Source organism: Serinus canaria (assembly GCF_022539315.1).
Source record: "Serinus canaria isolate serCan28SL12 chromosome 7 unlocalized genomic scaffold, serCan2020 HiC_scaffold_29, whole genome shotgun sequence".
NCBI classification, from domain to species: domain Eukaryota; kingdom Metazoa; phylum Chordata; class Aves; order Passeriformes; family Fringillidae; genus Serinus; species Serinus canaria.
Window position 1 is genome coordinate 1,786,020 of NW_026108147.1, and position 13,445 is coordinate 1,799,464.

A 13,445-nucleotide genomic window follows, 5' to 3' on the forward strand; every position below is an offset into this window, starting at 1 on the left:
AATATAATGTATAGAATTCTTAAATATTGCAAAATTCAGCTCATTTCTCATTTCTTTCAGCAATAGATGTGTTGGGGCCCTGTTTTCCTCCTGCTCTCTGTATCTCAGTCATGAGCTGCACTGAGGCTAGGAAAAAGGGGTTTATAAGGAAAATAAACACATCTTTGTTTGCTCTGAAAATGGAAACTGTAGGATTAAAGGCATCAGTATGGAAAGTAATATTACAGATGAGCTGGAAGCTGGTTTGTTTTTTAAATCAAAGAAGTGAGGACCCAAAGGTATGCACTGTACCCCATTAATCTACCAGCTTGAACACCCAATCCTTTACTTGGTTCACCCCATTTCTCTCATTTTCCTACCCTAATAACTTAATTAAGCAGCCATCTCCACCTAGAGCACAGAGCTCCTTCCCAACCATGGAAACATTCACCTTGCAATGAAACAATTCACCTTGCAAACATTCACCATGCTCCTGGTTAGCTTCAGAGATACTTCTGGGGCTAAAACCTGGATAATTGCACAGAAGGGCTCACCCTCACACATCCAGGGGACAATTACTTGAGTCCCCATCAGTGTTGGACCAGCAGGATTTGTCTTCAGGGTCAAAGCCAGCTACTCATCCAGGGAGAGAAAAAGAGTCCCAGGTTCATCATCCAGGGAAGAGTCCCAGGTTCATCATCCAGGGAAGAGTCCCAGGTTCATCCTCCAGGGGAAAAAAAGAGTCCCAGGTTCATCCTCCAGGGGAAAAAAAGAGTCCCAGGTTCATCATCCAGTGAAGAGTCCCAGGTTCATCCTCCAGGGAAAAAAAGAGTCCCAGGTTCATCATCTAGGGAAGAGTCCCAGGTTCATCCTCCAGGGGAAAGAAGAGTCCCAAGGTTCATCACTCCAGGGAAGAGTCCCAGGTTCATCCTCCAGGGGAAAAAAAGAGTCCCAGGTTCATCCTCCAGGGAGAGAAAAGAGTCCCAGGTTCATCATTCAGGGAAGAGTCCCAGGTTCATCATCCAGGGAAGAGTCCCAGGTTCATCATCCAGGGGAAAGAAGAGTCCCAGGTTCATCATCCAGGGAAGAGTCCCAGGTTCATCATCCAGGGAAAGAAGAGTCCCAGGTTCATAGTCCAGGGGAAAGAAGAGTCCCAGGTTCATCCTCCAGGGAAGAGTCCCAGGTTCATCATCCAGGGAAGAGTCCCAGGTTCATCCTCCAGGGGAGAGTCCCAGGTTCATCCTCCAGGGAGAGAAAAGAGTCCCAGGTTCATCATCCAGGGGAAAGAAGAGTCCCAGGTTCATCCTCCAGGGAAAAAAAGAGTCCCAGGTTCATCCTCCAGGGAAAAGAAGAGTCCCAGGTTCATAGTCCAGGGAAAAAAAGAGTCCCAGGCATCTTAAAGATCACAAAACCAAGTCCTTCCCTGAACTCAGAAGCAGCATTTTCAAGTGGTTACTGTTATTTTTGGATCAACTATGCTTGTCCAAAACGGCAGGAAGTTTAAGAGAGAATGACACTAATTGATGCAAAAGTCAGCAGTAGAATTGCAATATTCATTTCCACCTCAAGTCAGTTTTCAAGGTGGTAATAGAAATTATCAATATGGATTGAATGGGAAACATCTGGTGGGGAAATCCAAAGAGAGAGAGCTGCCAAGGTGAAGGTACACACCACCAGCAGCAGCCAGCCACACTCCTGGGCTTTTCCCTCCAGAAAACAAGGACTGCTTTCCCAATCCAAACTTGCTTTCCCAATCCAAACTTGCTTTCCCAATCCAAACTCAGCCCAAGGAGAGAGAAATGCAACAGAACACTGCCAATGTGGCACAGCATGGCAAACACCCCAAAACAAACCCTCGGAGAGATGCGTGACTGGGGAGGGCACTGCTGGCAGTAGAAAATTTAAGGCAGGAAATTTTGCAGTGTTTTAAGCACCACTGCATTCCCCCATCTCCTGACACTGATATTCACCCTGGTAACACTGATAAAACCTCCTGCCACAGAGCTGGCTGACAACTGAAAGTGGACTGGAAGCACTTATCAGCTCCTCACCTGAAGCAGAGGGATGGAACAAATCACCATTTCTGTGTGTTCCTGCTGCAAAAGCCTCAATTCTTCAGTCCATAGTGAAAGCCTGGGTGGAACCACATTTCTGAGCTGAAAAAGTCTGCTCAGCTACCTCTCTGGATCTGCAGCAGAGTGCACACCTTGCAGGAGAGGCATGGGGCACCAGGCTAAAACCTGGAAGAGGTTTTAGGTGGGAATTCTGTAGGGAATTCCTACACTGCTTCAGGAAAAAAAAATGCCTTTCTCACTGTGTCTGTCAGAGCATGAACAAACCCCACAAAACTGCCCTGTGATGAGGATTGTCTCTTCCTGGAGAGATTTAATGAAAAGAACTTTTTTTTCTATATGTAAAAAAAAAAAAATCCTCTAAATGATAGCTAATTCCCATAATAGCTGCAATAATGGAGAAGAGAAACAGCAACAAGTTACATTAGTGTTCCAGATGGGTTTTTGGAGGTTTTTTTCCCCCATGAATTACCCTCCAAGGACCCCAGATAACCAAACAAACAGCATCAGACACAACAGGGACATAGAACAGACCTCAAACCTCCCCACAATGAGGGAAGATTGCTACTACATCCATAACTTTTAAATAAAAAAGGGCTGCTGCAAAGAGAAGTCCTGATGCCTTTTGTTGAACAAAAGCCAGTTTGTCATTAGCACAGTGCAGGCAAGGCTGAAGAACACTTTGGCCATTGGAAACCCTGAAGTATTTTATGAGCAAGGCTAGGGAAAGCTTGGATGAATCAATATTCTCTGTGCACCCCCTGCACAGTTCAGAGCTGCCTGCCTGCTCATATGTCTGTCAAGAACTCTCCAGGCTGAATGGGGGAGATGTACATTTGTAGAAAACAATATTTTTAAAAAAATAAAAATAAAGCCTGCATTAGTTTGTCCTTCCTTTCCCCTGTTCAATTTTCCATTTCTTCACCATCTCAAATATCCCTACAGCACTCTCTTCACACACCCAACAGTTTCTATGTATCTAACAGTTTGCTTCCTTATCATACTGAATATTGAGCATTTATCACTCGTTTCGGGCAGCAAAATGTGCTCACTTAGAACACAAATTGCCTGAAAGTCACCAGGAGTCCTTCCAAGTGATGAACAGGGCTGCTCTGGCAGGAGCAGCAGCAAAAAGGATCCTTGCTGGCAGATTCCTTGGAATCCCCAGTGTCTGCTGACCTGGAGCATCCCTTCAAAGCCCTGTGACTTCAGACTTGTTTCAAGGTTAAAACCTGTTGAGGCTGTAGGTTTCATACAGGCATGGAAATTCAGAGTCAAGAATGACTGCACCTCAAAAATGGGAACTTTTGAGACTCCCAGGTACCTGAGAACAGAAAGCAGATCTTGGGCATGACACAAGATGGGAAAATTAGAACAGCTGCCGTGGTAACAAAATGGGCAATTCAATGAGCTTTAATCCTTCCACAGGACCTGTGGAAATGTTACACTGGGATTCAACTCGGCGACAATGCCAGCAAAACGTGGTTTTGAATAATTATGAGAATGAGTTAATCAGTCTAGGAAAAAATGGACATGGGGACACAAAGGTCTGCTCTGCTGTGGAGCAGTACCAGGGTGCTTCCACTTCAGAGCAGGCTCCTACATCACAGGCTTTCAGATCAGGTCAGTGTTAGCCCTTAGCACACATTAAAAAATAAAAAAAAGGTTCATTTTCCTGCTCGCCAAGTACACAGCAAAACTCCTGACAATTTCACACCTTGAGAATCCTGTCAGTTAGAAACCTGTACAACAGGAAAAGTATCAGTATTTGGAGTTTCTGAGCTTCCTGGGGCAAAGCCTAAAGCTCAGTCTCAGCCTCTGACTTAATGGCATTAAAAAACAAAGCAGAAAACATGCAGCTCTACTCCCCTTAGCAAGCACAGGCTGTGCTCACAGCACACCAAAGAGAAGCTGAATTGTTGAGGTAAACAAAGACCTAACTACGGAGAGCTTAGAAAGGACCTGATCAGCAGTTCATCATCTGAGGCTGCTCAGGAAGCCCAGCACTGATCACTGGAGAGACTGGATACAGGATTTCTGTCCTCAGCCAGTTTTTAATTGCACAGACACCCTGAACATTTCACTGAGAGTGACCTTGGTGAGCTGCACTGAGACTCAGAGGTGCCTTTGCTCATTGACTCCACCAGTGCAAGGTCTGGCTCCCTCTGCACACCTGGGCCAACACCCCCAAAGCCATCAATTATGTGACACAGCATAAAAACTGTAAAACCAGGCTCCTTTTTGTCAGGAAACTGTTCAGCACAAGGTGGTGATGATGTGTCTGTTACAGCTGGACACATCCCCAGCTCTGCCTTCGTCACAGCCACCAGCAGGACCCTGAGCCCTGTCAGCCTCACCTGGGGCCAGGGCTGGCCCAGATCACCTCCATCCTCCTTGGGTGGGGCCACTCAAGCTGAGGTGGCATCTCATTGATGCCAGGCTTTGGGGTTGGGCTGTCCATCTCTGCTCCCACACACCCCTAGGATGGTTCTGGCTCGCTGGGCCTCAAAAGATGAGTCTGGACTCTGGGTTTTTAGGTCTTCAGAACTGTTTATTGTTTCTTATCTACAAAGTCCCTTCTGTGCCAGACCTGGATCTGACCAGCAGGGCAGCCAAAGGCACTCTGACCACCCCCAAGGTGGGCACATCTTTTATAACAAAAACTTTATATCATATAAAGTATATAATAAAAAGTATAAAGTATATATCATAAAGTATATATCATAAAGTATATATCATAAAGTATATATCGTAAAAAGTATAAAGTATATATCATAAAATATATACCATAAAAATGTATATCATATTTACTTTCTATCCCCAATACCTGTCACCCTCGTCACCAAGTGCACCCTCACCCCAGACCAATCCCCAAGTGCCAACACCACCACAGCAGATGGATGACAAGAAGAAGAAAGAAGAGCCCTGTGACACGCCCTGATTGCTCCATCTTGTCTCCACAACCCCCCTGCACCCAAACCCCAAAATCTGGGATTTACCCTATAATTGTGTTTTCCTTTCACCATTCCCACCCCAGTGATTCCCACAGGTTCCATCTCCTCACACACAGGTGGCACATCCCCAGATGGATCAAAATCCATCCCCCAAGTGCTTCTGGCACCATTCCAAGGCTCCTGAGCCCCTCAAGGGTTCTCTCATAGCTCTGGACATCAGGAGGGATGGGCTGAGCTCCCACACCAGGCCACAGGGCAGGGAGGAGGGAGGAGATCCCTGCTTGAAGAGCCAGCCCTGGAGGAAGACACAGCTCCAATATTCACCCTGCTCTCCACACAGTGCCTGTGCAACTGCAGCTTCCATCAAGGGCTGTTCTGAGAGCCTGAAATGAGGGACACCATTCCTCAGGAAGGAATTTGGGCTGTACCCACTGGCTCAGAAAGAACCTCGCTCACACTCTGCATCTGCCAATCTCAGCAGCTTCAGGAATAAAGGGGGAAATCAAGGTAATGTGGCACGGAGGATATTCCTGAATATTAAAATCATGACACATTGTTGATTCATTTATAATTCATCACTAATTGCAATGCAAATATTTAGCTAAAGTTTTTTTCTTCTTCTTCTTCTTCTTCTTTAAACAGAGACCAGCAGTAACACATCCCACTTAGTCCAGGAGTGAGTCCACCTCAGAGAAGACACCAAAAACAGCCAAATCCCAAATCCTGTGGACTGGGGCCAAGAACCAGAGGGCAAGAAACTCTCCCAAGTAAGGAGGATTCCTCCAGAAAATAAGTGTAACTGGTGTATAGCATTACCAACAGGGAAATGCCTTCACACATCCATGCACACCACTAGCACAGAAGAATTCATTTACTGAAATACCCCATGAAATTGCTGTGTGGCTAAGCAAAGTGAAAAAAAAAATACAGTCAGGTCCAAAATAATATATACTTAATATATATTTAAATTTTTTTAATATGTATTTAATTTTTAAATTATTTCCCCCACTATTTCATTCCCTCAAGTCAGTCATCCAGACATTTACACAGTCGGTTTAGCAGGAAGCTCAGGCTTGAATGAAGCAAGAAAGCTTGACCAGAGTGCTGCTGAAATCCATTTTCTGGACTACAGAGGCTCAAAGGTGGGCAGGGAGAGCTTGTTTTCTGTCTTGAGAGATCAACACCTGCCAGCACAATTTGTGACACTATTATCTGCAGCCCACAGAGACCTCCAGAGACACCGACCACCGAGGGGAAACAGAGACAAATCTAATCCCTCGTCCCCTGAGGAACAGCATCCTTTGGTTTTTAAGCTCCTCTAAGTTAGGTTTTGTTTAATTATGATTACTATCACTCTCTGTTATCCTTGGGTTCTGTGGAGGCGATGCAAAGAAAGAACAGCAATGACTTGAAAAACAGATAACACCTAAAAAACAAAAGTTTTAGAGGTCTAGGGGTTCACTTGCAGTTCCAAATGCACTAGGTGGGAAAGCACAGGGAAGCATAAGGCAAACATGGATAATTTTTTCCTTGTAAAAAGAAACACAAAAATTCTATACACACCACTCTTATCTTGAAGCAGTTGTCACAACTTGAAAGTCTCGTGGCTGAGATGGAGAAGATATTCAGGGACACAGCTATGATTAAGCATTTGAAGAAATTACTAAGAGATCACTAGACATCACTCACACTAAATTCTCATTTAAAACGTCTGATGGGAAATGTCTCTCCATCAAGAGAACAAAGCAGATTCAGAGAGTGTTAGCTGGAGTCAGGCACAGCTGGAAGATTTTGCTGTGTGTGCTGAGACTGCAAGGGCAGATGGATGGCCAGCACGAAGAGCAGAGCTGGAGCCACCTGGGCTGAACGTGGCCAGGGGAGCTGGAATGGCATCTGGACATCAGCAGGGCTGTGCCACTGAACCTCTGCCAGCAGGATAGGGCTCCTCCAGCCAGGGGAAATGCAGCAGGGGAGAGCAGAGGGGAGCCCTGATTGATTTTCCAAGCCTCTCCCAGGTGCTCCAGCTCTCTCTGACAGACATTGCCCAGAGGAGCTCGCACCAGCTGTAACTGCAGTGAAACACCAAGAAGAAACTGTCCCAGTTCTGCTTCAGACTGGAAAGTCATCGACTTAAATGACACTCTTACTCCAACAAAATCAGTTTCAGATGCTGAGGAACTCCTTCTTCTCCCAAGCACTAAACAAACGAGATGAAAGCCCCACTGATCTCACCACAAAAAGCTCCCACGAATTTACCAGCGCAGGGATTCCCTTCCTGCCCTTCCAGGACTACCATATTCCTGTGGCTGTGCAGAATGGTTTTACACCAGCCCTGCTAATCCAGGCAGGCTCTGAATAGCAGCGAGGCCAGCCAAGGAGCCAGTGCCTTTTATTTATTTTATTTAGTATGCGCCCGAGCACGCGTGGCGCCCAGCATCGCCTTTTCTTCGCGCTTCCGCGCGGGCCACGGCTCCTGTGGCAGCATCCCCCAAGGGAAGGCTGCCTTCATTCACAGGGGCACACAGGTGTCCTCCCTGCCTGCCAGCAAGGGCAGCAGCTGTGCCAACCTCGGCTAAAACCCCGCGCTCCCCACTCGGGCACGCTGGTGCACAGCCAGGGCACGACGCCTCGCCGGCCCCCAAAGCTGCATCCGGCTCAGGGGTGCCCTGGAGGAGCAGGAGAGGGTTGGGAGCTGCTGGATGGTGACAGGGGACAATGATCTGTGTGCCTGAGGGTGTCTGCTGCCCACCTGATGTGGCCTTTGGTTACGGGAGAGGCAGCAGTGCTGGGTTTGAAATCCTCAGTTAACGCTGTCACATCACGTTACTGCTACTGACTGAGGGGGAGTTCTCACAACAAACCAAAAAATCATTGAATTCCCCTCATTTATGATTTAACCCAGCTGAAGCTAATTTTCATAAGCACTTGAGCTGGTGGAACAAGGTATCTCCCATTTCCAGGGGGCCTGACAACAGTTTAGTCCTGCAGGTGGCCCAGGTCCCTTTCTGGAAGATAAACCTGTGTGCTGGCACACACATGTATTTCACATATTATTACACTTGACACAATATTTTAAACACTGCTGGTATCATTCCCCACTCCACTGTATGCCCAAACCACCAGGAAGTGCCAGTGCAGATCATCTGCTAAGAAAATAAAGCCTTGAATAGATAATGTCCCAAGAGCCCAGGTATCTCCTGCAGAAACCATACCAAGCACAAACCTTGTCATGTATTTGGCTCAAAGCAGTGCCTTTTTTTTTAATATATATATATAAAAATATATATAAAGTATGCTTCTGGCTATGTAAATATTACTCTCATTTTTAAAGCAATGCTTAAATAAGGAATATTTGCTTTTGCCTACAATTATTTGTCAGGTTTTTTTTTTCCTTACAGAATGACAGATGATACTGTCTTTTCAAAGTGACAGAACAAAAGAGATTACAGTGATAATCGAGTTACCTTAGATAGAAAGGAATGAGAGATTCAGAGCTACTCCTCTACCCAACAATACTCAGACTTCATATTTTCATTCACTGGGTGAGCACTATCTCTGTAAGGTTTATTTAAAAATATAGCTTTCCCACTAAAGCGTTTTCTGGCTCCTTAGACTTCCTCTAAGGATTTTCAGCTAAAAACAGGTTATACTTTCAAAGCACAGTCATAACAGAAATTGGAGAGGATATATCACAGTAATTGTGTTTACCTTATAATGAAAGAAAATAAGGAATATTCCACCTACTTGAACTAGAATTCAAAGAACGAACAAAAAACCCAAAGGAGGAAACAGAACAATTTCTGTCCATCCCCAGACAGCCTCTAACAAACACTGCAATAATTATCCTGAGACAAAGCCAGCAGGAGAGATTCACACTCCTGGGGTGTGCACAGAGCCCACAGCCCTCTGAGCCATGAGGAAGGGAAGTGCCAAAACCCAGAGTGAGCACAAAGATCCAACCCCCAGCCACAGAGCAGTCTTCCTCTCCCATGCTGCAGGTGAAGATCTCCACAGCTGGGCTTTTATTTCCCCCCAATCATTATTTTATTTCCCCCCAATCATTATTTTTAATCAGCACGGTAGACAAGCCACAAGCTGCTCTCTAACTGATTTTGAGGATGAGGAGGGGCAGTGCTGGAGCAGCCCTACAGTCCTCTAAAATTGGGTTAAACCCCAGAGCACAGAGGGTTCAAATAAATGCACGTCCCCAACAGAGCCCCATTCCTTTGGTCAGTGTCTCTGACAAAACTCTTCCACAGAGAGCAAAGAAAGTGCAAAGCAGTGAGAAAAGCCTAATTTAGGTAAACTTTCAGCAGCTAGAGTCTGGGTTTAACACTAAACTAGGATCAGTTTCAGGCTGGTTTTTACATCAGCTCAGCCAGTCAGCAAACACATTGCTAAAATGGGAGATCCTGAGTGTCATACAATTAAAAACACTGTCAGGCAACAGTGGTGAGCATCAGGTTAGCCTCCACCCCATTTCTGAGATTTCTATTTGATGCCAAAACACCAAGTCAGAGCCATAACCTGAAACACACATGGGGGAACCTCAGGGCATCTCTCTGGGAAGGGGCTTTCACCCACAGGCACTCAGAGAATCACAGAAATGTCCAAATCTTCATCTGAAATTCTCATTTTCCTCTCTAAAACAACTTCAGCTTCCATTTTTTTGGTTTCCCCATGGTTCAGTCATGAGCACAGCAGCTGCATTCATCAAGGCTCCCTGAATGTGAGCATTAGAAATGTAATTCTAATATTTATGGAGTGCTCTAATCTCAAAAACACCTCCAAGCAAAGTGTCCCAGGCCTGCCCATCTTAAGGCTCTACATCAGACCACGCCAGGAATCATTTTTTGGCAAAACACTTTCTTTTCCCTTTGCTGAAAGTGCTGTTTCCTCAAAACCCAACCACGCTGCTTTTGAGGAAAGCTTTGATAGAAAAAAAACCCAGAATTTCAATACCTCTGATATTTTTGGCCATGGAAAGCCAAAAAAACATGGTGGGGTAAGACAAACTTATCTGGGTTATGGGTGCAAGACCCAGAGAGGAGAAGAGGTGGCAAGACAAGCCCTAAGCCAGGTCCTCCCTGTGCTTTTGGGATGCTCATTCCCAAATCCCAGGGATTTAACAAATGGCTGTGAGCACTGGAATTACCAGAATTCTTCTCTTCCAGAGGCTGAACCTCTCTTCTTCACATCCAGCTGCTTTTAGAGCCCTGGATGATTGATTTGGTGATTTCCAAACAGAACACACAACCAAGGTTCACTCCACCACCTGAGAAACACCACCTCAGACAGAGCCAAACAACCAAAAATATATTTCTTATTGAATTTTGGTTTATGTTTTCTTTGCATGGCAATTAAAAAGCTTATGGCCAAAGATATAGGAAGCAGTAAAAATGATGCATATGAGAAGATCTCACTGAACTTAATGCAGCATGAAATTATCCAACGGGCTGCTTTAAATACTTTGCTGTAAAAACACACACCAGAAGAGCATGTTTCACTGCTCTTTGTTTAACAGTGGAGTTAATTAAGAAAAAAAGACAATATTTTCACAGATTTTAAAAAAAAAATCAAGTATTTATGTTCCCACAGAGTTCCTAGACATGGAGCTCACTGAGAGCAGCAGCACTAGGCACAAATGTAGAAAAGCAAGGTCTCACTTCTCTTTTTTAATTCCCTGGAACCAGTTTTTTCAGAGCTGTATGAAATACTACAGGAGTCATTTCTATTCTGACTGACTTTTCATTTCACCAGGCTCAACACATTTAAACCACTATCGTGACGTGACCTGAATGATTCCAGGGTTATGGTTATTTTATAAATGATTATCAAGAGCAAATTTACAAATTAAACCTAAAGTAGCAAGGAAAAAAAATTAAAAAAAAGAACACTGAATAATTTCAGCAACACTCCTGAATGTTTGCACAATTCTGTTTAATTCCCACTAGCCAAACACCTCTGCTGGCACAGAGCTGGAGGTGCAGCACTGCATATTCTGGCCAATTAAAGACTTCTCATTTTTTTTTCTTTCACCTAATCCTATTAACTCTTCCAGTGCTGACACAAAGACATCTGCTCCCATTAAACTTCCCATTTTAAAATTTAATGGGACTTTCTCCAAGCAATCCCACTACACTCAGGGAAGCACCCATCAGTGTGGGACCTCGTGTATTCTGCCAGCAGGGGTTGTAATTAATTAATTAATTAATTAATTTCTTATCTTGCACCATGTCAGGTGGCTGGCACAGCCTGCCACTTGAAATGCAGCATCTGAGATGAACATTTCTAAAATTCAGCAGCAAAGAGGTAAACGCAGAATAATTTTCTAAAAAAAGCAAATTAAAGCAGCAGAATGTGAGTGAGCTTTTCCCACCAAGCACTTCAGCAGCAATTTCAAATATGGTCAAATATGTTAATCTTAAATTCTTTTAAAAACCTTGCAGTTGATAGAATGCTGAAGGGGAACTTGGTAAAACATGGTTGGTATCATTCCCCATACAGTGAATGCCCAAACTACCTGCTTGGTTTTAAATCATGTGCTTTTCTGCTGGACTTTTTTCTTCCCCCACTAGGCCAAGGAAAGGAAATAATGCTGAGGATACTTATTTTCTAAAATACTCTAATGAAGCCAGTGGAGACTCCAGGAGCTCAATGCCATAAATAGAGAAAAGAAACAGAACATATCAATCAAACCAAGCCAGCCTGAATTGCATCTATAACAAAACAAGAAGGAAACAACAGCCTAGTCAGCGGGGGAATAACAGAGAAAATATTGACTTGTTAAACTGTGGACATATTTTCAGCTCTGAGGAGGCTGTAATTGTTTCTAAATAAAGCTAAAAGTCCAGCAGTGTGGTCAGCCTGCTCCTGCAAGGATTGGTGCTGCTGCACTATGAACAACAGGTGGCATTTTTATTGTCTTTTTCTCTTAAAACCAAAAAAAACTCAACACCTGCCCATTTTCAAGAGGGTGTGCACACCAATACTTCCTTTTTTGGCCACAGAAAAACTTCTGTATTAATGTCACACTTCATTGCTGGTTTTATTGACCTTTCAGATGGGCCTTGAATGAGCCTGAAGTGTAACCAGAGCTGTGGCACAACCCCAAGGGCATTTCCAGTCATGCCTGGGTAGGGGCTGGGGTGGAAGAACAACACCATGAAATCCACCAAGGAGCGTTCCTGCACCACTGGGAACGTGGGTGCTCCTTCCTGGAGCATCGTTCCAGGGTTCTTACATGTGCAGCACCCACAACTGACTCTCCAACAGATCAGGCTCAGCTTCCAGCAGGGATTGTGCTTGGGACTGGAAGAGCAACACCATGATAAGAACCACCTGCAATCCACCAAGGATGTTCCTGCAACACGGAAAACGGGTGCTCCTTCCTGGAGCATCGTTTCCAGGGTTCTTACAAACATGCAGCAACCCCACTGCTGCCTCTCCAATGGATCTGGCTCAGCTTCCAGCAGGGATTGTGCTTGGGACTGGAGAGCAACACCATGAATCCACCAAGAAGCGTTCCTGCACCACTGGGAGCCTGGGTAGGAGCTGGGGTGGAGAACAACACCATGAAATCCACCAAGGAGCATTCCTGCACCACTGGGAGCCTGGGCAGGAGCTGGACTGGAAGAGCATCACCATGAAATCCACCAAGGAGCGTTCCTGCACCACTGGGAGCCTGGGCAGGAGCTGGGGTAGAAAAGCAACACCATGAAATCCACCAAGGAGCGTTCCTGCACCACTGGGAACGTGGGTGCTCCTTCCTGGAGCATCGTTCCAGGGTTCTTACATGTGCAGCACCCACAACTGACTCTCCAACAGATCAGGCTCAGCTTCCAGCAGGGATTGTGTCTGGGACTGGTGGGACAACTGCTCAGGGCCTTCCTTCCCCTCCTGACACCATCTCTCCTGCAGCCATGTGCCAGCTGAGAGGAGAAAGCTCTCTCCTTTCTCCATTGGTAATTATTTCTCCTTGTTACAATGAAATCCTTCCTGTGATTAAATTTCAATCTGAGCAGGCTGATTTCCTCATTTGCAGAGATTTTATTAGTTTGTGGGAATGTCCGCTTCCCCGCCTTGGAATTTATTCTTAAATTACTTTTCCTTTTTTCTTTCTTTCCCCCCCCCCCTCCAAAATCCCTCTCTTTCAAGTGACATTTGCCAACATTAGTCTGATTTAAGACCTTTTATCCAACCCATTGCCTTTTACTTAACTATATTGCTTCCAAGAGCACTGGGATCTCCAGGCATTAATCATCAGCATTCATGCTGGAGCTGACTTTGGGCAATGAGCTTGCAGTCTTTGGGGAACACCACCAGCTGAACTGCTCTCAACAGCCTGCCCTGGTGAATTCACTCTCAAGCAAGCTCTCTCCCCATACCTGTCCTTCTTCTGAAAACTCCTGCTGTGCAGCACTCAACACCAGCTCCAGGG

The 13,445-nt window shown here is 45.2% G+C and overlaps 1 protein-coding gene across 2 annotated transcripts in view; it reads right to left on the reverse strand.

The window, feature by feature from the left end:
* The window catches only part of ERBB4 (erb-b2 receptor tyrosine kinase 4), a 455,036-nt gene that overhangs the window by 379,103 nt on the left and 62,488 nt on the right, over positions 1-13,445 (reverse strand). The gene's annotated exons all lie outside the window — the stretch shown is intronic.